Source organism: Microcebus murinus, chromosome 27 (assembly GCF_040939455.1).
Source record: "Microcebus murinus isolate Inina chromosome 27, M.murinus_Inina_mat1.0, whole genome shotgun sequence".
In the NCBI taxonomy this organism is placed as follows: Eukaryota; Metazoa; Chordata; class Mammalia; order Primates; family Cheirogaleidae; genus Microcebus; species Microcebus murinus.
The window spans coordinates 8553665-8578939 of record NC_134130.1 but is presented as its reverse complement, the minus strand read 5'-3'; the positions used below and the strand labels follow the sequence as shown (position 1 = coordinate 8578939).

The following is a 25275-nucleotide window of genomic DNA, read 5'->3' as shown; positions in this document are numbered from 1 at the left end:
ATTACAAAAGTGCCCTCTAATGGCATAACTTTTCCTCTCGTTTCTTTTTGTTATTTCTAGGTATCCAGAGCTTATTTAGATTTAATGTTCAAATTAAATAACATTAATCCAAATTTCACATTCAGTACTATATCTCTTTTCATGGCCATTTGGTAGGTAATGTAGGAAATGAGTCTTTACAGCAAGAAATCTTACTATCTTTCCAGTACCTAGGCTCTAGTTCAAACGCAAGTAGCAAGTTGCTAGGGTAATTACAAATATATTTATTTTACTATGCAGATCAATCAATTTGGTTGCACAATTATTCACAACCCAGAAAAACTAGGTGGTGTTATCCTATTACTGAGGAGATTAACTTTGTTTCAACTGAAATGTTCTGATGAATCAAGCACACAGACACTAATCTAAAATTCTGATATTGCTCATGTTGCCAAAAGCCTTCTTCATGTTTGGCACGTGCCCTCAGACCCTGCCAAGACTGAAATGAGAAAAGAAAAATGACCTAATGATTTGATACACCTCAGTCTTTGGAAAATAGATTATTGTGACATGAGATAGTTTTGTTCTTTGGAATGTCCATGTGTCCTAGATTAAAAGGAGAAATTATTTCTGAAATATAATTAGAGATTATTAGTGTGTTCTCCACTTACAAAGGTAGAGATGGGCTTGGGTACCTCAAAGTAAATAAATATAATTAGTTTATATAGTATACATGTATATACACACACACATATTTTTTCGGTCAAAATATTTAGAAACATTATGAATCCAATTCGTTGATGCTAGAGTAAATGAGTAAATGAGTAATAGTCCCCAAAGAAGAGTCATTTAAATATAAAAACAGAATGTTTGCTGCCCCCTCTCTGGTAAGCACTACAGAGCTTAAGATACATATGTGGAGAATGGTTTTCTTTTTAATATTTGAGGACTTTGATGATGGGAGCTGTTTCTCCCCCTCAACTCCTTCGGTTTTGAAATAAATGCCAGTGAATAGATACAAAGCATTTGCATTGTTCTGCAAGGAGTAGGGAGTAGAGCAAATGATGGATAACTAAAAATGTACAAATAATTCTAAGACATAATTTTCAGCATCAATTTCAACTTCTTATTCTATGGAGGAACCTTTAGTGTAGTTAAATGGTCGAACTCACCTGGCATATCCTTTTCCCACAAACCTATGGAAACGCTTGTGAATTGTAAAACGGTCAATGGTAAGCAAAACAAAAAATTAAAAGAAGCTTGAATAATTTACCATCGTGTCAATTAAATACCCAGGATGACCACAAAAAGCACAGTATACGTAAAAGCAAATTAAACTTGCCCCAGGAGAGCTGCAGCAATTCCACCACTGTCATTTTGCAAAATTCATCAGCAATTACATATGATCAACTAGTCAATTTACCAATCTTGGTTAAACCACAGGTTCACTTAGCGAACATAAACATTTATTATTTGAAATTGTATAAATAATGATAATAAGTAAATAAGTCTGGTTAATTTTTACTACTTAAAAATATATTAAATGGCTTTTGCCATGAATAACTATTGAGAATCCTGTCTTAAGAGTAAGGAAACATTTCAAACCACTAGAAAGCCTGCCTTTAATATTTATAGACTGCTGTTTAGTTATACTAACTCACCAATGCAAGGAATTTGCAAATGTAGTAAATAAAAGGTTCCTTTGGGTTTTCATATCACTGTGTGAGGCTCTCTGAATAGAAGGTATGATATAAATGAAGCCATTATGACCTTTCTCAGCACTGTAGACTCCTCAGAACAGCAGCCAACAGTTCTATCTACCTGTGATCATACGTCAAAGCAAATTCCTCCAACCCTCTACCACCAACAACCAAGGTCCTGTAAGTTACTTGCAGAAACATGAGCATATTTGTCAAAGCTCTTATAAACATTACGTATTATAAAACTTAAAGTCAGATTCATCTGTATAAATACAACACAAAGTATATAATTTATATTTTTAAAAAAACAACCCATAGTATCATTAAGATTCACTTAAAAACTACCCAATGTGCCTGATCATGTGTAGGCCACAAAACTGAAATAAATTCACAATGACCAAAAAGAAGGATGGGAATTCTGATTTACTTGAAGCAAATGCATCTGGAATAAATGAAATCCAGTGTTTAATTACAGAGTGGAAAGTGCACGATTATAATTTAGTGAGAATAATTTCAAGGAATGGTCTGCCACAGAGATTTCTGTTACTTTCTTTTCCTTTTTAAATGCATATATTTAGTCTTTAGAACTTCTAAGTTGAAACTCAAGGGCGTTTGTTTTTGTTTGGATCACCCATGCCACATCTGATAATAAATCTGAAGCATATGATCTAACTGCAAAGAAAAAAATGTAGTTTTGGTAGCAGGCAGGGTCCCTCTATTTGCCATGACTCACTGAGCAGCAAGAAAGCAAGGGCTCTGTGCACTTCGGCCTTGGAATGCCCACCATTTGCCAGCTTGGATAAACAGAATCCCTCTAGGCAAAAATGCAGCAATAAACAAAGCTGGATTCTTAGAAGTTGTTTTATTTTGTTGTTTTTTGCAAACAATGAAAACATTGACTGAACTAACGTTGGATGTTCTTAAAAATCCAAAAATCCTCTGAGACAGTTAAAAATTTGAGAGAAATATAGCATATCGTAGTCTGATCTTTCCATATGTGAAAAGGGAGAAATGAAGTAGGTAGAAGTAAACAGCTCCTGGTCTGCCCAAAGGAGTGGTTTCTGGCTCCTGCTAGGTGAGCCCTCATTCTGCAGTTACCTGTGGAGTGCAGGTGAAACATGACAATTTCTACCTAACCCAACAAAGGAGAGCTGACATGATGCATAAAACCCATGGGCTAAAGCTCTCTAAATGCAGGCTATCAGTACGTAATGGCATGATGATTAAGGGTTTTCAAGTTCATTATGTCAATAATCTGTGGATTAGGAATTTTCACATGCATTTCAACTGCAATGACTCCAGGCTTCTCTAGCACTTCCCTAAATGGCTGCCAACTTTCATTCTGGAAGGAAATTAAATTAACATAAACAATGTGAAATTAAAACATGCCAAGGAGTTAGATAAACTTTCCATTCTGTCATCCACTCCCTCTGACTCTCACAGTGCACAGTTCATGACGGGGCTGAGGTTAGGGCATCCTGTTTTAAAGGATGGCCAACCTTACAGAAGGAGATCACTTAAAATACGATCAGACTTTAAAGTAAGTATCTTGTACTCCCATTATCACTACTGTCAAAAGAACAACGAATAATAGCAATGGCCAAACAAATGCATCACAGATAGGAATAGTCTTTAATCCAGAAAGCCCGACCCATTGTATTAAAGGAAGGAGTAAATCTCCCAAAATGCACCTGATAGGCGATTAGAAGATATCAGAAACAATGTATAAAATAAAGCAAAGAAAAACGGGCACAAAATACTGAATACCTTCTTCCTATCAAAATGTCATGTGACAAGTGACATAGCTGGGATAACTTCCACTATTTTAGGAGAAACTGAAGATTGCTGGAATTATGAAAGCCCCTAAGGGAAGAGTAATATGCTTGGTTGCTTTTCTTGCTTTTGTTTGGCAAGTAAGCCTTATTTCCTGTTGATCTGCCACAAAATGAAAATGACTTCCTGCGCAATGTTCCCAAAGTGGTTTACAAACCGCACACCTCATTCTCTACTGAAATTTAGCTACGATGGAGCATGGCAGCATGCCATAGCATTTAGCAACAGCACACGCCACCCTGGAAGGGGAGGCATGAATTGTCATGGTCAACAAACAAATACTGAGTCCTCACTGTATGTAGCACCTACAAATTAGATTTTTATAGCCATGTTAGCCAAGAATTGAACTACTGCATAGATTCCTTAGGATACCAAGAACCAAATATGGCCCAAACAGCTAAAATCAAAAGAATGAGAGTTTGCTAAGAATTGACTCCATACTTTAAACTGAATTGGATGATATGAGGGCTCAGAAGAAATATCTTAGGAATTTAACATCTACTTATAAAGACAAAACTTATATATCCAGGTAGCAGAATCCAATAATGTCAGTATATTCACTCATTCATTATTTTTTTCTTCAACATCTGTATAACGAGTCCCTACCAGGCACTCTTTTAGGGACAGCAATGACCTCGTGAGGTTGACATTCTAGTGGGAGTGAGAGACAACACATAAACAGATACACAAATAAGAAAAAACTGGTAGCTGGTAGCTATGCAAAAAATTAAAATAGGCTTGTGTGAAAAACTTTTGTGATTTCTTGGAGGAAACGACATTTATGCTGAGGTCTGAAAGACAACAGGAAGCCAGTGAAGCAAATGTATGACAAAGAGCATTCTGGGGGAGAAACAGCTGATGCAAAGGCCCTGGGGTGGCATTAAGCTTGGGGTATTAACAAAAGGAAAGGGCATCAGAGGACAGAGTGGGAGAGAGGGAGAGTGAAAGGTAAAGTGCAGACAACATAGAGCTCTGCAACCATATTGAGGAGTTTGGATTATATTCTGAGTGTGATGGAAAGCCCTTTAATCCCATCAGGGCCATGATATGATCCATGTTTTTTTAAGAATAACTTTTTCTATGGTGTAGAAAACATATTTCAGGGAAATTGCAGAAATGAAAAACAACCTCATCTTTGTAAAAGCAAAAAGATCAGATGAAGGCTACTGCAGTTGTCCAAGGTAGAGATGGTGGTGGCCTAAAGTTTGTAGAGGAAATGGAAAACAATGGAGAAAACTGGGATGTGTTTTACAGATTGGGGCACCAGAGCATGCAGGTGAGTTGTTGGCAGAAAGTGAGGAAAAGAGAGGAATCAAAAATAACACGCTGATTATAGAACACACATACAATAAAGTGATAAAACATAAGTAATGAATGAAATCAGAGAGAAATAAAATTTGTCAAGCAGAATTTCCAGGTGGCATCAAATAAATTATGAATAGCTGGCCATTTTAGATGCCATTTTAAAAACTAATTATTAAACTTAATAAGTTGTCAGAGCAGAGGAGCAAAGAGAAAGGCAGTCTCCCTAGGTGATGAGAAACATCAAGGAGGAAAGGCCAAGGCGGAAAGCAGTAAAATGTGTGGGTTAAAAAAATAAAGGTACTGATTCCCACTGTCATGGTGGGAAATGGGGTTTGCCAGGTGCAGGGAAGGCTGGTGCGACATACTGGAAAAAGGCAGTAAGTACATCCCTGCCCCCCCGAACCTGCTTCTTTGAACTTACATTTCAAATGAAAGAATGTACAATATTAGAGGCCAACTAATTTGTCAAAAGCACCTGGAGGAATAAGTTCAAAGCTGTAGTTTAGTTCTGGAAAGTGGTAGTTTATAGCAAGTAAGAAGGAAACAGCATGAGAAAGACATACAGAAGTTATGAAGAAAATCTGACAAGAAAATATTCCTATTTGGTATATGTGACTGGACATATTCATAAGCTGTGTCCAAACAAGATGATTAAAACCCATGAGCCTTCCGACAAACACACACCTGCCAAAATCATATAACTTAGGCTTCTAGGCACGGTTTTGGAAAGCAGCAGCATCAGTGAGGAATCCTAAAGTCAATGGAATAATCGGGACTGCAGGTGGCTGCACAGGCCTGAGCAACGAAGATGCAGACAGGTTGTTCATGGAGTGAACCAGACAGGTGAGAAACACGGGCTAGAAGAGAAAAGAAGTGACAGGCAGTGTCCTTAGGATGGAAGTCAAGCTGGGAAATATTACACCCTAAAGGAGAAAAATCAACAATCTCTTCATACATTTTATAGTATACATGTTAAGTCCTCATTAAATACGGATGAACTAATGGGCCAAACTGAATAATCACTCCATCTTCTGAACTGAGATCATTATTAATTTTGTTTGTTACTGACAGCAAGGATATAAAACTGAAAACCAAAAACAGAATACTATAGCAGGAAAAAAAGTTTCTAAAAAACTACCCATCTTTTCATTCGTCCATCAGTAACAACCTTGAATTTTTATATACTTCCATCTATCCTGTCTCAAGTCCTATGTCCTGTCTTCTCAAAGGATCTTAAAAATTCAAAAGGCCTTTCTAGCTCTACTCACCACATTAACAAAACAAGGTACTTAAATGATTCAAGCTCAAAGATATTCCTGTTCTTATGACAAATTTGGTTTTAAAAACTGCTTTGGCGGTCCTGCCAGCTCTGTCTGCTAAACATATGGGCTGCACCCTCCCTAAAGTTCGGATCAAAGAAATCTTTTATAACCTAGTTTCTAGTGACGTAATAAGCAGCGATGCCCACCAAGGAGGCAGTAACAACAGAAACTTTTCAAAAAGCAAGCATGGAGGGATCGGAGGGCTCCCGGCTGATTGGACAACTGCTGACTGGGTATTCACTCAGTGCCAACACTGCCCAAGCCGCTGTGGGCACACCAGCAAGCAAGATGTGTGCAGATCATGAGCCTGCAGAGCCTATGCTCATGGGTTAGAGAGATGATGAACACGTAAACAAGGAAAGGCAATTCATACAATGATTCCAGAGAGCAATGAGTACTATAAAGAAAACAACACTGGCTAACAGGCTGGAGGGGAATTACGGAGAGGAGTGCATTGGGGGAGAAGGAGCCCTTCTAGGCTGAGTGGTCAAAGATGGCCTCTCTGAGGAAGTAACATTTCAGCAGAGGCTTGGATGAAAAGTAAGCCATCCAGAGCCACAGGATGTTAGAACCAGAGGAGACTTTTAACAGCTGAGGACACTGAGGAAGAGAGAGAGAGGAAAGACAGTGTTCACCCAGACGTCACACCTGGGAATCTATCTCACCTGTGGGTTAACTGCAACCATAAGCCATCCAGAAAGACACACTGCCAAGCCACAGGGACCAGGACATAGGCGCTGGCTCACTGTGGCCCGGGCAGTCATATCAAGTGGGGAATAACTGGCCTGTGCTAACCCCAGGGAAGACAGCAGATGCTTTGAGGCCCACTGTCAGATGGGAGATGTGTTAGAGATCTAGCCCAACTGGTCCTAGTGGCCAGCATGGCTTTTAAGGGAAGGAGACTGAGCTCAGTAACGTAAAGACTTACCTAGCAAAGCCGTTACACTGAAGGAAGGAGTTTGAAAAGTAGGAGGTGTCCCAACAGAGGAAGGATGCTTCCTGACTTTCCAGAGTGACAAACGAAAAAAAAGAGTGCTATAAAATCTCCGGGGAGATTCTTAATGGGATTGTGGCAGTGTGGTGTTTACTTAGATGATATGTTATCTGAGCTTTCCCTATACACTGTCAATAAGTCGACTAGTGTTTTTTATTAAGTGCCTATTGCAAGTCCCCTGGAAGCCCCAGAGGCCGATAAGGTAGAATCACAGTCCTCTGGTGAAACCAGAGTCTTTGTTTCTTATGGTACTTTATCTTATTTGAATTACAGTTTTTTTTTTTAATATATTTTTTTCTCGTCCCTATAGAAAAGATCTCCATGAGGCTTACATGACATAAGTTTATGAGCAAAAATTACTCCTTAGCTATCTTTAGATCACCTACGTAGCTGTTTTTAGTTTTCTAGCATAAAGTAGGCACTAGATAAATATTTGCTGAATTACAATGCTTTCAAGAAGCTACTGGCAGAGAGCAAAGCAGTCTGAAATATTTCCCAACAGAAAAATCTCTCAAGTGTCTGGACTGTGCAAGGAAGCCAGGGGTGGCTATTTACCAAACGCTCAAGGCTGATCTAACGCTGGACCCATTTTCTTCCTGAAACGCGGACACCCAACCCTCAACAGTGTGAAATGACTCAGCGCAGGCCCCTCCAAGCCAGACTCAAGGGTGAGGATTGAATTGAATCTGAGCTCCATTCTTTCCTCTGCCAGAACGGCTCCATACCTCTGTGACCGTGGGCAGATTACAGACGCACTGCCAGCCTCAGTTTCCATGTTTGTTGACTGAAATACAACAGTAGTTCCTAACAAGGCTGCTGCAGGGTTAACGATGAAGCTGCCTGAAAATCAGGACATGCTCCTGCAGCGGCACAATCATTAAACTAGGAAGGGGCCTTGGCGTTATCCAGTTTTCAATCCCCGTGTCCTGTGAACCGTCAAATGCAGCCAATCTACTTTCCTCATATTCTGTCAAATTCGTCCTCCCTTCTCTATTCAAATTTCCCACTCTTCCAATTGTCCACTTACTAAGACTCACCTAACTGCTCTCACACCCATTTCCAACATCTCTCCTTTATTTTCTACAGTACTCACATGGGTACCTTTATAAACAAAAATCTGTTTTACTCTTCTGCTAGGAAAAAAAAAAAGTCAGATAGCTTCCTATTAGCCACAGGATGAAGTCTATGGCCTACAAGGTCCTTTACCCTCCCTCGACCCTACACACTCTCCCAAACTCATTTCCTAAAACCTCTTCGCACCCTGCTTCGCAGTCCCAAGCGTGCCTCTGGCCTCGCCATAGGCCACTCCCTTTGCTAGGGGGCCCTTGCTGCTTCTCCGGGTGGCAAACTCCTGCTCATTCTTTATGACTCAAGCATCTACAATAACAGGAACATTTAGCTGTGTACTTTTCTGTGTTTACTCTTCTATTCAAGAGCATCTTAAATTCTGCTTGTACACATTCTTGAGGTCACCAAGGCAGAAATAGAATCCTGTTTAGGTCTCCAAATTATAATGCTGATCACAGAGCCAACATCAAGCATGTGCTCATGACATTTTGTAGGAGTGCAATGAATAAAAGGAAAACAAAAATATTCAAATTGACTATTATTGCTGGTGTATGGAACTGGTTCCACTAAGAGATAACATAGGCTAAATAGGAAATAAGGTATGGATGCTTTTGACAATTTTATGGGTGCTCAACTTCTAATAGGGTTTTGTGTAAAACCTGAACAGTTTGGAAGTGAGTCTTTAATCTTTTGGGGGGAATATAGTAGACACCCACTGGCATGGCTGCCATAGACAGATGGTACATGATGGATGGTCCAGGGTCATACTATAAGGACGCATCTTTTCCATCCTTAAGAATACAAAAATGTCCTGGTAAGGATAAACATAGTGCATTACTCAGGAGGGCCTCTTCCCTCTGAAAATGTGTAAATTTTGACTTGGTTGGGATACATTCTGACCTAAGAGCAGGCCTGGTATAGAATAGTGCTTCTGAAACCTTAATGTGCACACAAATCACCCAGTTTTTCCATTAGAATGCAGTTTCTTGTTCAATAGGTCTGGGGTGGGCCTTGAAAATGGTCCCTTTCTGACAAGTGCCTGGGAGATGTAGATGCTGACAGTTCATGGACTGCACTTCGAGTAGCCAGGTTACAGATGGCTTTGTCGCTTGCAACCCTATTATTCTCATGTATTTTTATTTCCAAACTCCCCAAATATTAAGACCTATCACCTAATAGTAGCAGCACTACAATTTTCACCTCCAGGATTTTGGTTGTTCAAACATTCTTATCTCTAATTTTCATTCATTACCAATGTTTAATATTTAATATTTTAGGCATCTATTTAGGGAGAAGAATGGATGAAATAGAGATTGTCCACATTCTTTCTTCCTTTTGTTAAGAGAACTATTATTATATCCACATTATTTCACAGTGATCTCTTTTCTCTACCTTATTATATAAAAGAGAAGTCCATTCCCCTTGAGTAGTTCTTATTTCTCTGAAAGCCCAGTAATCGACTAGTGGATCATTCAAGAGACAAGATTCAAAGTTACACCAAAGTTTCTAATTTGTTCATATACTTAATGGAGTTTGGAAAGACACTAATAAATAAAATGCTATCAAGAAGAAACCATTTATTACTACCATAGAATAACAAACACCACATATTTAAAAAGTGACGCTTCATTCCGTGGGCCTAATCCCATTTTTTCCCAAATAACTGATGGTTTTCAAGCTTCATTTTCTCCTCCCCTTCTACAAGCAGTTTTTTTGATATGTCAGCACTAAAGCCTATCTATTACCAAAGAGAGTTTGTGGTGGGCTCCAGTGCCAAAGCACATGATATAACCAAAGTAGTAATTTAAAAATAACTATAATAAAGATAATATAATCCAGAGATAAATGAGTAGACATACCAGGGATCTTAAATAGTTAAAATGGTTAAACCCTTTCCATGCCCTGGAAATACTCTTATTTCCAGACAAAAAAAGAAGAAGAAAAAAGGAGAAGGTACATAAGTATGTAGTTGTTATGTTTTAGCAAAAAGAAATAATTTAAAATTCAAATATGTATTTATTCTACCAGCCCTCTTATACAATCTAAGTCCCCCTCCACCCCCATAAAAACAAAGACATGTCTTTGGAAAGATTAGATAATATTCTCCAACGACACTGGTTCCTAACAATCTAGTAATATGGAGAACACAGAAGAAAGTATAGTTAACATATCACTTCCCTTTTTATTCCCTCTCATTCTCTCCTAGCTCATGTCTCAAGGTCTCAGGTGAGCTCGTCCTACATCTTAGTTTCCTGTCAATTCAGGATTGAATGTTCTTGCCAACACCCGAATTTAATTTTTGTCTGCTCTTCACTCTTTTCCATCCTCCACTATCATGCAATTTTTATTTTATGTTTTTGATTCATTCATTCATTCATTCAAATTTTGGTACAGTTAAAAGGCTGCCAAAGCAAAACAAAAAAGATCACTCAGAGTAAGAAGTTCTGAGTTGAAAAAGTCCTAACTAAACCATTATCACATTATCTGCTTTTGTACTTTGAGTCTTTTAATCTCTTTCAATCTCAATTACCTCATCTACAAAATGGAGACAATTATTCCCAGGATTGTTATAAGATTAAATGAAATAATGATGTGAGTGCTCTTTTAAAACTAAAAAGGTCCTATTTATCTTCCAATGGTGTAGGCCAGTTTCTCAAACTGGTTGCAAAATTTTATTCAACAGCAAAAGACATGTTTTGACTTGCTCTTAAAACGGAGATATAAGGAGTTTCAGCATCAGATTATTCTACCTTTATTTACCTAACCTCTAAGGTAAGACGTTAGGACCCTATCCAATTAGAGACTGACTAGAAAGAAGAACAAAGGAAAGGCCAAGACGTTAGATTTTTAAAAATAATCACATCAACAACAGTAAACTCTTAATATTTTTTAGCTTTGCTACACTATATCTTAGGACATCTATGTTGTTTAATAAACAAAACTGGATTAAAACTGCTTCAAAGGTGAGCACGTTCAGGCTCCTTAGGCCCTAGATCTAGCGAAGGATTTCAGAGGCATGTGTTGAATTAACGCACGGAGGAGCAGGATCAGTTCCTGGGTTATTCTGCATTATTATTGCTGGATTAAGAGATGATTAAAGAAAAGGACACTTTCAAAAGCCAAACAGTAAAGACAGACCCCACAGTCATTTTTAATAATGAGTTTATAGCAAATTATGATGAAATGATACAAGCATATAAACCTACAACAATTATAGAGATGACAAACCACAAATACTGACCTAGTGTGGGAATTCAGACCCACAATTATGTCATCCTTCTCCCCGCAAGGAAGTAAGATACACAGTTAGGTGTGGTTTGTTTTGTTTTTTTTTAAAGGAAGCGCTAAGGAAAAAGCTGCAGCTGTGGGTGTTGGGGTCGACCATGTTCAGTGGTCATTACACAAAATAGAACCTGCCAAGAGAAAAAGAGGTTTCAAAACTGCCTGGTGGTTGTCATTGCTTTGTAAATGTGTGAATGAACTTTAAATGTAGAGATTTTTTTTAAATTACAGATTGGATTTGGTGGCTAAAGTATTAATATGACTATATAAATACTTTTACTGTCTGAACTTATTTTTTCTTATATTTTAAAGGGCTTTAAGCTTTTAGAATATTTGAAATATCCTTGTATATACATCTATAATAGTTCTCATTATTTCACTGAAACATACAATTTCATTCAATATTTTGAAATAATTCATTTTAAAAATCTTAGGCTGATCTAACTTCAACTCTTACCTCTCAAGAATACCACATAATTAATGGAATAATAGAATAACTGTATAGGTGAATTACTACTAATTATAACTAATTTCAAAAGGTATTCTGCAACTTATTGATTTTTCAGTTATACAGCTACCATATGTGACTGGAATATGTTTAAATATCATGGTTTATGGGTCTGTAATAAACTTATAACTTACTTTTTTAATCCCCAATTTTCTTATTAGGCTCTACTTACTAAGAGAAAATGTTTTTATTATTTACTTTATCAGATAACTTGTCTCCAAGGTATGTTAAAGGGTCTATTACATGTGTGTGCAGAGAGAGAGAGAGAAATCAAACTCAACACACAGCATATCTTAGAACATTTTAACACTCATATTTGAATGGCTGGTCAGTCGGACTAATCAAGAGGACTACAGAAGGGAAAAGGGATTTAATTTCAAGAGATGACCTCATAGCTATAAGCAGGGTTAAGAAAGCAAACTGATAACCTAGCTTGCCTTTTATCATTGGAGCAGAATTTGTGCAAATGGTGGCTGGGGTGTGGGGAGGCTGGGGAGATTTACGTCAGAACCTACACATATTCCGAGATGGAAACTCTACTATACTTTCAGTGACTTCCCCTATTAAAAAAGACTGACCTTCTGGAAGGACAGATGTGAGGCAGTATTTGTCTGTTTATCACTGGTAGCCCTTAGCGCCATTTAAAACTAGAGTGTTTTTTGTTTTTGTTTTTTTTTTTTTTGAGACAGAGTCTCGTTTCGTTGCCCAGGCTAGAGTGAGTGACACGGCGTCAGCCTAGCTCACAGCAACCTCAAACTCCTGGGCTCAAGCGATCCTCCTGCCTCAGCCTCCCAAGTAGCTGGGACTACAGGCATGCGCCACCATGCCCAGCTAATTTTTTGTATATATATTAGTTGGCCAATTAATTTCTTTCTATTTATAGTAGAGACGGGGTCTCGCTCTTGCTCAGGCTGGTTTCGAACTCCTGACCTCGAACAATCCGCCCGCCTTGGCCTCCCAGAGTGCTAGGATTACAGGCATGAGCCACCGCGCCCGGCCTAAAACTAGAGTGTTTTTACTCTCAAAGAGAGCTTGTTTTTCCTTTACCTTAAATAATGATTTAAAAGTGGAAAAGTGTAATATTTTCCCCTAAAAAAATTCTCTATCAGTTAACTGCTACCAAAAACAAACATTTAGTGCATAGGCAGCCTACAATTATGGTCTCGTGGACGCAGGCTAAATAAATATTATGAATCATTAAATTGCAAAAAACATTCTAAGCAAATTGGGTCCACGCAAATGAATTTGGCAATTAATCTCAACTTAAAATTTTTAGAAATTTTCATCAATTTTGCTTCTGAAACCAAAAACTTATGAATTTATTTAAAAAGTTTCTGCAAGTTTAGATAAGTCTCTTCACTAAAATTGAGTGTCAGGTTTCTCGGGAGTAGGAGGATATAATATCTTCCTCACCAGGTTGCTCTGAGGATTAAGGAAAATGATGGCTGTGGAAGACCTATAACAACTGAGGGTTATATGAAGATATACTATTATTAATAAATAATCATTTCCATTTCTGTTGTAAAATTCAAAGCACAGAAACAACTTCAACATCAGTTAATAACTAACAACTGAAAAACAATAAAATTTCAAAGAAAAACTTCAAAATGTAACACAATTAATATGGCTTGGATGTTTGGCTCCTCCAAATCTCATGATGAAATTTGATTCCCAGTGTTGGATGTGAGGCTTGATGGGAGGTGCTTGGGTCATGTCGCCAATCCCCTCATAAGTAGCTTGGTGCCCTCCTGGCAATAATGAGTAAAGTCTCACTTTATTAATTCATGAGAGAGCTGGTTGTGTACAGGAGCCTGGCACCTCCTCCACCCTCTCTTGCTCCTTCTTTGCCATGTGACACACCTGCTTCCCTCTCACCTTCCGCCTGGACTGGAAGCTCCCTGAAGCCTTCACCAGAAGCAGCTGCTGGTGCAATACTTCTTGTACAGCCTGCAGAAGCATGAGCCAAATAAACCTCTTCTCTCTATAAATTACCCAGCCTCAGGTATTCCTTTATAACAACGCAAAATGGACTAATACAATGATATACATGAAAAGGGTTGGGAAGCATTTTTTAAACTCTCAGAATACTGAAATTTTCAGAACATAGCAGCATATAATATCTATTTATTGATAACAGAGGAATTATGAAATGCTTATACAAATAACTAAGAATGCTCCTGACAACAACAACTAGTTTATTTGGGAAATTTTTCAGCTTCCTGCTCAACTCCTTTCAAGACCTCTCATTCTATAATGTATTGTCTACACTGTGGTCTTCAATCCTCTTAGAACTGTGATTTAAAAATATATACATATTAATATATAATATATGAAATACTTAAAGGCAATCTATGCCGAGATGAGTATCATAATTATAGTGGATGAAACTGTACCTTTCACATCGTTTTCTGGTTAATATCAGCGGTGTTTTGTGAACGGGGCTAATTAGAATGTCATTATTATTATTACTATTATTATTTTATTTTTTAGAGATGAGACCTTGCCATGTTGCCCAGGCTGGAGTACAGTGGTTATTCACAGTTGTGATCATAAAGCAACATAGCCTTGAACTCCTGGGCTCAAGCAATTCTCCTGTCTCAGCCTCCCAAGCGACTGGGACCATAGGCACGTGCCATCATGCCCAGCAGAATGTCATTATTTTTACCTTCCATTATTTTTACTTCAGAGAAGCTGTCACCATTTCTATTTTTTGTTGTTTCATGACTATCTGATATGCTGAGTAAGAGTGTCTTTGTTCATTTGTTTATTATTAATAGTCATAAAACTTGATTTCAGGCCGGGCGCGGTGGCTCACGCCTGTAATCCTAGCACTTTGGGAGGCCAAGGCGGGAGGATCGCTCGAGGTCAGGAGTTCGAAACCAGCCTGAGCGAGACCCCGTCTCTACCAAAAATAGAAATAAATTAATTGACCAACTAAAAATATATATACAAAAAATCAGCCGATGCCGGACGCGGTGGCGCGCGCCTGTAGTCCCAGCTACTCGGGAGGCTGAGATGGGAGGATCGCTTGAGCCCAGGAGTTCTGGGCTGTAGTGCGCTATGCCGATCGGGTGTCCGCACTAAGTTCGGCATCAATATGGTGACCTCCCGGGAGCGGGGGACCACCAGGTTGCCTAAGGAGGGGTGAACCGGCCCAGGTCGGAAACGGAGCAGGTCAAAACTCCCGTGCTGATCAGTAGTGGGATCGCGCCTGTGAATAGCCACTGCACTCCAGCCTGGGCAACATAGCGAGACCCCGTCTCTAAAACAAAAAAAAAATAAAAAATAAAAAAATCAGCCGGGTGTGGTGGCGCGTGCCTGTAGTCCCAGCTACTCGGGAGGAGGCTGAGGCAGGAGGATCGCTTGAGCCCAGGAGATTGAGGTTGCTGTGAGCGAGGCTGATGCCACAGCACTCACTCTAGCCTGGGCAACAAAGTGAGACTCTGTCTCAAAAAAAAAAAAAAAAAAAAAAACTTGATTTCATTCTTTATACATAAAAGTGAATATAAGTATTAATAGATCTTCTGATATTTCCTTCTTACCCTATAATGAGGCATCTTGTCCGCCACAATAAAACAAAGAGGACACTCCATTTCAGAGACCTTTACTTTACAAGGCTGATGCTATCATAAGCTGGATACCTATTCCGTATGATTTTAGAGGCAAAGGAAAACTTCCACCACAATTGTTTAAAAGAGTATCTCATATCTTTCATTTTATTGTACTTAAAAGACAAGTTTTAAATGCAAATACTCACTGGGCCTAACCTTGCAAAGTTAATCTCAAATGCACTTTCTATTTCCTGGACGTCAAAATTTTAAATCTTTAATTCACACCAAGGCATAATAAGGATGGGTTACATAATTTGTGGGGCCCAGGACAAGACCTCTTGTTCAAAAATTAGGAATTTCAAGATGGTGACACCAGAGCATTCAGCCAAGCCCCAGGTCCTTCTATAAGTCACCCATGAAGCTGAATCAGGATATAACTTATATTTTTATAATATAAAAAACTGAGAATTATCAGGGGAAGAGAATAAAGAGCAGGTATATACTAAAGGTAGACTGTCCAAAAGAGTAGAGCCTAGAGGATATAAATATATGTATACACACACACATACATATATACACATATATATACATAGATATATCACCCCTCTCTTAAAATTCTGTCTTAAGCTGGCCTCATTCCTATCTGGCTTTATTTGGCTATTAACATATCTTTGTAATATATTAGCTGATAACAGTTTATCTATTTACCATGGCAGGACTATTTTCATATTTATAGGGGACAATAAAAAAATTACTTTAAAAGTAAAGGAAAAATCATTTTTCAGGTAGTCTTTTAGTACCCTGAGAGGCCCGGGTAACATTTGGGGGCAGGGTGGCTTCTCTGGTATCTCCCAGGCCATCTCTCCTGTGACCCACCTGTTACTTCTACTAGTATGGTGAATCTTGCTACTGCAATCATTAGAGTGCTACAGTTTTGTCTCCATTTAGAGGTAGTTTTATTTTTCCATAAAAAAGTAATGTATTTTCATAGTACATTTTGACAAACTTCAACAGATCACCCCTAGAACTAACTATCAGAGACTCAACGAAACAAAGAGATAAACAACTGCTGTCCTTTACCAATTGGCCAGGTGTTTTAGCTAGCAAACTCTGTTACCACTGTTGGCAACAAATGCCTCTTCACTCATAGGATCCAATTACTTGTGAATCAATCCAAATTTGAAGCTTTTGACAGTATCAATGAATTTTAGTGAATGCTATAATTTAATATGAAATTATAACATGGAGGGCTATCACCATACACATAATATTTAGATCTACATCATGATATTTATATATAAACTAGTGTTATCATCATGCATAAAAAGGTATTTATATGTTTTCTGATGTATTTTTTAACAAAATAACTCAAATGGATCAAGTGTGTTTATGTTGTGTGAGTTTTTTTATATGGCTGATAATTCAAGAAATGTCTTTCATTACTGGAATAAATGCATAATGTTCCCCTTGGCAATGCCTACAAGCTTAGTGTACATATGAATTGAACTCAGTCATCAAAGCCATCTCCAAGTTGTATATGGATTACTATGGTTTACTTTTCACTACAATGTGCTGTAAATTGTAACCACCTACACTCCAGTAGACACCTAACACCCATAGCATCTAAACTGAAGAAAGCAATCCAAAACAAATCAGGCCCTTTTACACTAGCTTTTCTCTCTTAAACACATATCAATATTTTCGAGAAAGTACAGCAATGCCACCGCCTCATTTTGTTTGCCAACTATCCAGATACAGTATTGTCTGTGTTGCATATACTAACCAGTTCATAGTTCCTATAATTTTTAAAAATAGTCGCGGTGATTTCAAAAACAAGATATCACACTTTACAGGTACTTCTAAGTATGCATTCAGATTTTACTGCTTATTTTCAAAAACGTTAAATTTCAATCTCATATTTTATGTACATCTGCATATATAAGGACATTGCTTCAGAAAAGAAAATATGGTGATTTTTAGTTGTTGATAAAACATACATTTGAGTATAGTCCAATTTTTGGCTATGTCTTCAGATTGTGGATATATGTTCTCCGAGCACACAGCTGGAAGAAGAGGGTGTTTACCTCGATATCCTCTTAGAGAGAAGAAACACCGACAGAAACTTGTACAGTCTCCATTTATTTCAGCTGGTCACCACTATTTGTAATATCAGCTGAAATCATTCCCATCAGACATGCATGGATGTTGTTAACCCTATTTTTGTAATTTGGTTATTACATTTAAAAGTCTCCATCCTGCCAAGAGAGTGTCTAAGAGTTCCGCTCAAATGAGCTGACTTCTAATCATCCATAATCATATTTTTATCAAGTTCCTTGCAAACTTTATATAATCCCACTATTTCTAAAAATGTTTTTCTTTTCTCACAACTATAAAAAGGAAACAAATTATTTCAAAAGAAGAATTAAAAGAGATATTTGGTAAATTAACTATATATTTATACTACTACCTCCATCCATATTTTTTTAGATTCATTTCAGAGTTTTCATAAGTGAAACTAAAAATAAATACTTCAGAGAACTATAGGAAACATTAAATATGTGTCATGTTCAAATTTACTACAGGAAAAAAATTAACAAATGAAAACCAAGACTCATTCACTAATTTACTAAAATAAATCAGCTTCCAAAGGATCCGGAAATTATTGAAAGAATAATGACATGTAATCTTGGAAGTTTCTATACTTTTCTTATAAACATGAGGTCTGTGGACTTCAAAGTGAAGTTTAAATCAAATCTAACTCAATAAGTTCCTTGAAAAAAATTGACATTGTAATAGGACCCAATATCCAGCTGTTCTGTGGTCAAATTTGTCTCTTCCCACCAAAAGGAAAAATCTACAGAAAAATATTGCTAGCTGGCTTTTTACTCCATATTGATCAAATTCTCTATCCTTAATTTTTAAAATGTAAAACAAGCAACTTCTTTTTTATTTGGGAGGGGATCAGCAGTATATATTTCATGTTTTCCAAATATTTTAGAGGACTAAAATTCATGTATTTGTTGGTGTGCAGTTTTTAGTAAAATACTAAAAGAAAGAAAAAAGATGTGGATGTTACATCTTTGGGTTATGTGTTTAGGAAGTAAGCAGCCAAGAATACTGCTTTTGGCACTGGCTCCGGCAATCATAGGCTATGGAACAGCAAATGCCAGGTGTCATCTCAGAAGCTGCAAGAAATACAGGCATCCAAGCAAACACAGACTCCACTGAAATGGTGTGGGTTTTCCCCAAAATATAATTTAATTTATACTCAACATACCACCATATGATATAATAAAATATTAGCATTTTTATTTTTCTATGTCATACTCCGTGATTTTTTTTAATGACAATAAAGTATACACTGTTCTTTCTAGGTGGAAATAAACATGGAAGCGTGATGGCATGCATCCTATGTGTCATTTAATTTTGCACTTGTAATATAATGAAAAAATAAAGCAGAATTTATCCAAACTTCAAGGCATGAAATGCAAAGTATTTTTAAAAGGAGTATTTAGTAGACACCGAAGGACTTTGATTTTAAAATCAGTTTTCAAGGCAAAACTATTAGAAAGGAGCATAGATCAGTAGTTACCAGGAATTGGGTTAAGGGAAGAGGATCACATCAAAGAGGTATAGCGTGAGAGAATTTTCAGAGTGACAGAATTATTCTATAGCATAACTATGATGGTGGACACATCATTCTTCACATTTGTCATAATTCATAGAACCTACATCAAGAAGAATGAATTTTACTGTACATAAATTAAAAATGAAATATAAAATAATTTTTAAAAAATAAAAATTTAAAATAAAATCAGTTTTGATAGCAAAGATTTGGTGTGGTTTACTATTTATTATTCAGCTATGCTGTGGCTTCTACTAAATGACTGTGAGCCAACAGGGGAAGAATAAATTATGTTCTCCAGAATAATCATTTCAAATAAACATTTATAAGGTCTAGCTATTATTTCAAGGTCAAATGAATTAGCTGAATTATTTTTGTTGGTTATGTTTGCCATTGACCCACAGATGACTATGTGATATACTTTCTTCCTAATCATTAGCTCATGGCCACTAACTCTGGCAAGATTCAATCCATAACCAGCTGCTACTATGGGTGCATGGCTCCCCAAAGCAAAGGCTGACAAGAAGACACAGCAGAAAAAGTGGAAGCCAGCACTGGTTGGTCACTAGTATCAACCTCCTTATCACAGAGAAACTCAGGAAGGGAGATTAAAATAATTTAATCAGCCCATATTACATGGAATTCACACACTGCTCCTATGCTTTCTCATAATTCAGGTACAATCATTCCATTTCCAGTATCTGCTCATCCATCATATCAAAGTAATATGTTCTAACAACAATGACAAGAAAAACATTCAGTTTTAAAATAAAAATTCTGACCTCTAGATAGGCTGAATAGAACTGCTATAGAAATAAATCTAAGAAGATAACAACAGATACACTTTATTTCTACACCCTCCTTCATTTCAAATAGTTTGTTAGAGTTTTAGAACATATTTTCCCCCACCACAGAGTCTCCTTTATAAGTTCAAGTGAGAAAACTGAAACCCGAATCGCCAAAGTTCATAAAGCCAATTGAAAAAGTCTCTTGCCGTGATCGTATAGTGTTTAGTACTCTGAGTTGTTAAAAAGTCTTTGCATTAAGTTATTTGAGGACTGACCCACCGTGGCTACTTCCAGTGCACCCTCTGCATGATACTGGAAAGGCTTATGACATCAGTTTTGACTCTTTAACATTCATACTTTATCACATGAATGTCAAATAGACCCAGGACAAATAAACTGAGGGTAGGAGCTTCCCTTATTCTTAGAAGAGTTCTTTCCAATTATATATTTTGTTACATCTTAAGAGATAAAAGCTGTATCTGCAAGTGATTAAAAGATGTTTTATATTCATGGCTTGATTTCTGCTAAAATAAATGTGTAATTTAAACCACACATAATTCATAGCAATTTAGGCCTATTACAGAGTTCTAGCTTCTTTTTTACCATAGTTACTAATTAAAACAGAGTGTTACTGCCATGCTGAGCCTGAGTCTTTGACATACAGGTTTAATGAATAAAATGTCCTGACACAAAAATGAAAACAATGATGCAGACAAGGCTGCAAGCTGTTATGTTTCAAGTGTGTGGTAAAGATTAAGGACATTCACTGAAGTTAAGAACTGTGCAGAGAAGGGACTTGTAATTTCTTTCCTTAAAGGAAGAAGTAAAGGATTTTTGAGAGAAATCTGAAATAGTCCTAATTTCTCTAACTTCTTGGCCCCTCATTCCCAGTTGTCCCCTTACCCCCTCCAGGAATTTAAACTCATAAGACTCACTTTTGAAGAATAAGGGGTATTTTAATATAATCCTGAATACAGGTTTAGATTGAAAATGGGAATTGGGACCATAATTAATTATGTTGCCAAGATTTTTAAACTTTAAGAAGACAGATTGAAGCAAATGACATTTCATAAGAGTGCAACCTTCTAAAAGTTCATGGATTAAAAGTCTGGTAAAATGACAGTATCTTTTTGACATTTGATTAATCCCATATGCAGAATGAGTGTGAGGAATTAATACCGTTTTGGCGTTTTCACTTTCTGAAACCACTGTAATAAGAGACTGACAGAAAATCAAGTATAAACACAGTCCTCAGCCAGGGTTATGGCCTTATTATCACTCTTAATAAACAGTAATGAATAATAATAAATACCGATCGCCCTCACTGCACTCTGGTCCACACACATACCCCCTCTGGCATCCATCCATCACTTCTTTCAGGATAATAAAACAGTTCAATCCCACCAAATCCTCAGCAACCGCTCCCTTGGGAAGGATGTTTTATCTCTACTTCTGGGAGCCCAGGGAGGATTTCCCTTGTTTGAAGGGGGCGGAGAAGGGAGCAGGGCCCTATTTATTTCCATTGAAGACTCCCCGGTTCTCCCGGGCGCTCGGGACGGCGGGAGGAGGAGGGGAGGGGTGCGGAGATTCCCTCCTTCAGCAGAGAAAAGGGGCTCGCGAAGCGGGGCAGGAGGAGGGGTGGAGGGGGAAGGAGAGAGTGGTGTGTTTGCGGAGATCGACTAAATGAAAAAATAAATTCTTCCTTGCGATCTAGCGGGATCGCAAGATAAGAAGCAAACAAATTCACCAACCCTGCAAAGTTGCGAAAAAGAACTGTGTAAGAAACACACACAGACGGGCATTTGCTCAGGTTCATTTCCCGCTCAAGGTCTCGGTTTCCGGGAGCCGCCGGTGCCGGGAGCCCGCGGTGGACAGCGCCCCGGAGGGCCCGCGCCGGCCGCCGCGGGGACAGCTCGGCGCCCGCGGGCGGGGCGGGTGCGGGGCGCTGCGGGGCGCGGGAGGCAGGGCGCACCGGGCGACGAAATCGCGCCCCGCGCTGAGCGGTTCGCGAAGTGCCCCGAGGAGCCGCCGCTCGGACCCGCGCGTCGCGGCCGGCGGCTCCCCGCCAGGGGAAAGGGAGCGCGGGGGAGCGACCCGCGCACGGGCCGCCGAGGCTGCACGCCGAGGCGACCCGGCCGGGCGGGAGGGTCCCATCGGAGGCGGCTCGGCCCTCGGAGCGCGAGCGCGCGCGGGCCCCAGGCCACCCCGCCCGGCCCAGGGAAGTTTCCCTGACGACGGCCGCCCGCCCGCCACGCCGAGCACGGACGGGCGCGGGGGCCGCCGCGCGAGGCCGCCCGTCGGGACCCGCGCCGCCGCCCGACCCCCCGGCCCTCGCCCCACACGCAGACGCCCCGCGAGACCCGGGCCCGCAGACCTCCGCGAGCGGGCGGAGACGGAGGCAGCGCTCCCGGCGGGCGGGCCAACTGCGCGTCCGGGCCGAGCCGGGCGAAGCCTCCGCGGCTCCCGGGTCCCCGCCGCTCCCCAGGTCGCGGTCCCCGCGCCTTCCCCGCCAGCGCCACGTCCGTCCGCCCCCTAACGATTCTCGGGGCCGCCGGGCCACGCGCGCAGCCCGGGAAACCGAGGGAGACCTGCTCTCCGCCCTCCTGCCCGCGGCTTCGGGATCGCGCGCCCTCGAGAACCCTGCGGAGCCCTCCAGAGTCGGGGCGCGCGCCCCGACACCCGCCCGCAGGAGCCCGCCGGCGCGAGCGCCCGTGCGCCGGTCCCGGCGGCCGCTGACGCGCCGCGCGTCGGGGACGGCTTTCCCCCCGCCGCTTACCTCAGAAAGATCAGTTTGTCTTTCCGCGGGGCGAGAGGAGAAGTCCCTCCCTGAGGTGCGGGGTGCGAAACAGTCCACGTCCCCAGCCCGGCCGAGATGCTAGGCGCCGGTGTCCGGGAACCAAGGCGACCCGGGCGCGCGGGCGGAGCAGATAAAAGAGCAAAATTCAGGCGGCCGGAGCGTCCCAACTTTGTGGTCGGCACGGCAAACTTCAAAGGCGGGCGAGGGCGGGCGGCGGGCGGCCGCCGAAGTTGCTGCGAAGTGAAGCGGGAGCCGCGCGGGCCGGGGGATCCCGGGCGTAGCGGGGGAGCGGCGGGAGGTCCTTTTAAAAGGCGGGGAGCGCGGGGGCCGGGCGGCGGAGGATGCCGGGCGCCAGGCCGGGCTGGCGCGGCGGGAGCGCGGCGCGGGGAGGCCGGGCGCTCGGGCGGCGGCGGGCGCGCGGCTCAGCTCGCTCCGCTGTCTGGAGGCTCCGAGCGGGGAGTGTGTGTTCGCTGCGAGTGTCACCGCTGAAGCCCCAGCCTTCCCTCCCAGCCCGGCCCTCCGCCCCGCCGCTGCCCGCCGCCCGCCCCGCCCTCCGCTGCCCGCTGCCTCCCCCGTCCCTCCTTCCCTCGCTCCCGCCGCGCCAGCGCGCACGCACTCTTCTCCCTCTCACACACACTTCTCCCTCTCACACACACACACACACACACTTCTCCCTCTCACACACACACACACTTCTCCCTCTCACACACACACACTTCTCCCTCTCACACACACACACTTCACTCTCACACACACACACTTCACTCTCTCTGTCTCACACACACTTCTGTCTCACACGCGCGCACACACTTCTCCCTCACACACACACACTTCTCCCTCTCTCTCACACACTTCTGTCTCACACGCGCTCACACACACCTCTCACACACACACTTCTGTCTCACACTTCTGTCTCGCGCACGCACACACACTTCTCTCACACACGCGCACACACTTCTCCCTCTTTCACACACACACTTCTCTCACACACATGCACACACACTTGTCTCTCACACACGGGCACATAACCACACACCCTTCTGTTCCTCGTGCGCGCGCACACTCACACACACACTTCTCTCACACACACCTCCCTCACACACACACTTCTCTCTCACACACGTCTCTCACACATACAGCCCTCTCTCACACACAGCTCTCTCGCACACACTTCTCTCTCACACACATAAACCTCTCATACACAAACCTCTCTCACACACACACCCCCTCTCACACACACAGCTCTCTCTCACGCACACCTCTCTCACACACACCTGTCACACACACTTCTCTCACACACACATACCTCTGTCACACACACACTTCTTTCACAAACACTTCTCTCACACACAAACCTCTCTCACACACACACCTCTCTCACACACACTTGTCTCTCTTACACACACGTCTCTCACACACACTTGTCTCTCTCACACACACACCTCTCACACACACTTGTTTCTCTTACACACACTTGTCTCTCTTACACACACGTCTCTCACACACACTTGTCTCACACACACATCTCTCACACACACTTGTCTCTCTCACACACACTTGTCTCTCTTACACACACGTCTCTCACACACTTGTCTCTCTCACACTTGTTTCTCTTACACACACGTCTCTCACACACACACATCTCTCACACACACTTGTCTCTCTCACACACACTTGTCTCTCTTACACACACGTCTCTCACACACTTGTCTCTCTCACACACACCTCTCACACACACTTGTTTCTCTTACACACACGTCTCTCACACACACATCTCTCACACACACTTGTCTCTCTCACACACACTTGTCTCTCTTACACACACGTCTCTCACACACTTGTCTCTCTCACACACACACCTCTCACACACACTTGTTTCTCTTACACACACGTCTCTCACACACACACGTCTCTCACACACACTTGTCTCTCTCTCACACACACACACACAGTCGCACACGCCGCGCAGCGATCCAGCGCTCCCCGGACCGGACCCTCGTGGGCAGCTTTGCGAGACTCGCCGCTGCCTTTACCCCCTGCCCTGCCCCCACCGCACCCCGGGGAGAATGAGGCCGCACCGCCGCGAAGCTGCAAACCCAGGGAGACCAGCACGCAGGGCCGTGGCAGCGTTAGGGCGGCCGGGTGCCACAGAGGGGAGCTCTGGGGTTGATTTGAGGGCGGAGCGGGGAGACGCGTCAAATCCAGAAGGTCGGGGGTGGGCGAGCGGAGCGCGCGCACTGAGCGTGCCTGTCCCACTTTCCCCGCGCCTGCCCACTGCAGCCTGCACTCGGGAGCTCTCCCCGCGCAGCCCCGGCCTCCTCGGGTTTGAAACTCAGCAGCTGGTTTAGCAATTGAAAAGCGGCCCTACAGGACCAGTGAGACCGAGCAGAGTGTGTGAAGCCATTAAGGCTGACTAGGTAATTATGATAAGAAGTTACCTAATTAGCAACCTGGCCTGGGCAGAGGAAAACGGGGGGCGGGGGGCACCGAGTGATTTAGTGATCTCATTTTTGCAACTGCGAA

General features: G+C 41.5%; 1 protein-coding gene across 1 annotated transcript in view; it reads right to left on the bottom strand.

Annotated features, from left to right (window-relative positions):
• NDNF (neuron derived neurotrophic factor) overlaps positions 1-23241 on the bottom strand; it is a 43068-nt gene extending 19827 nt beyond the window's left edge. The window contains exon 1 of the mRNA XM_012745884.2: positions 22732-23241. The gene's annotated coding sequence lies outside the window, so the exon portion shown is untranslated. The remainder of the gene's footprint in view (positions 1-22731) is intronic.
• Between the last annotated feature and the right edge of the window lie 2034 nt (positions 23242-25275).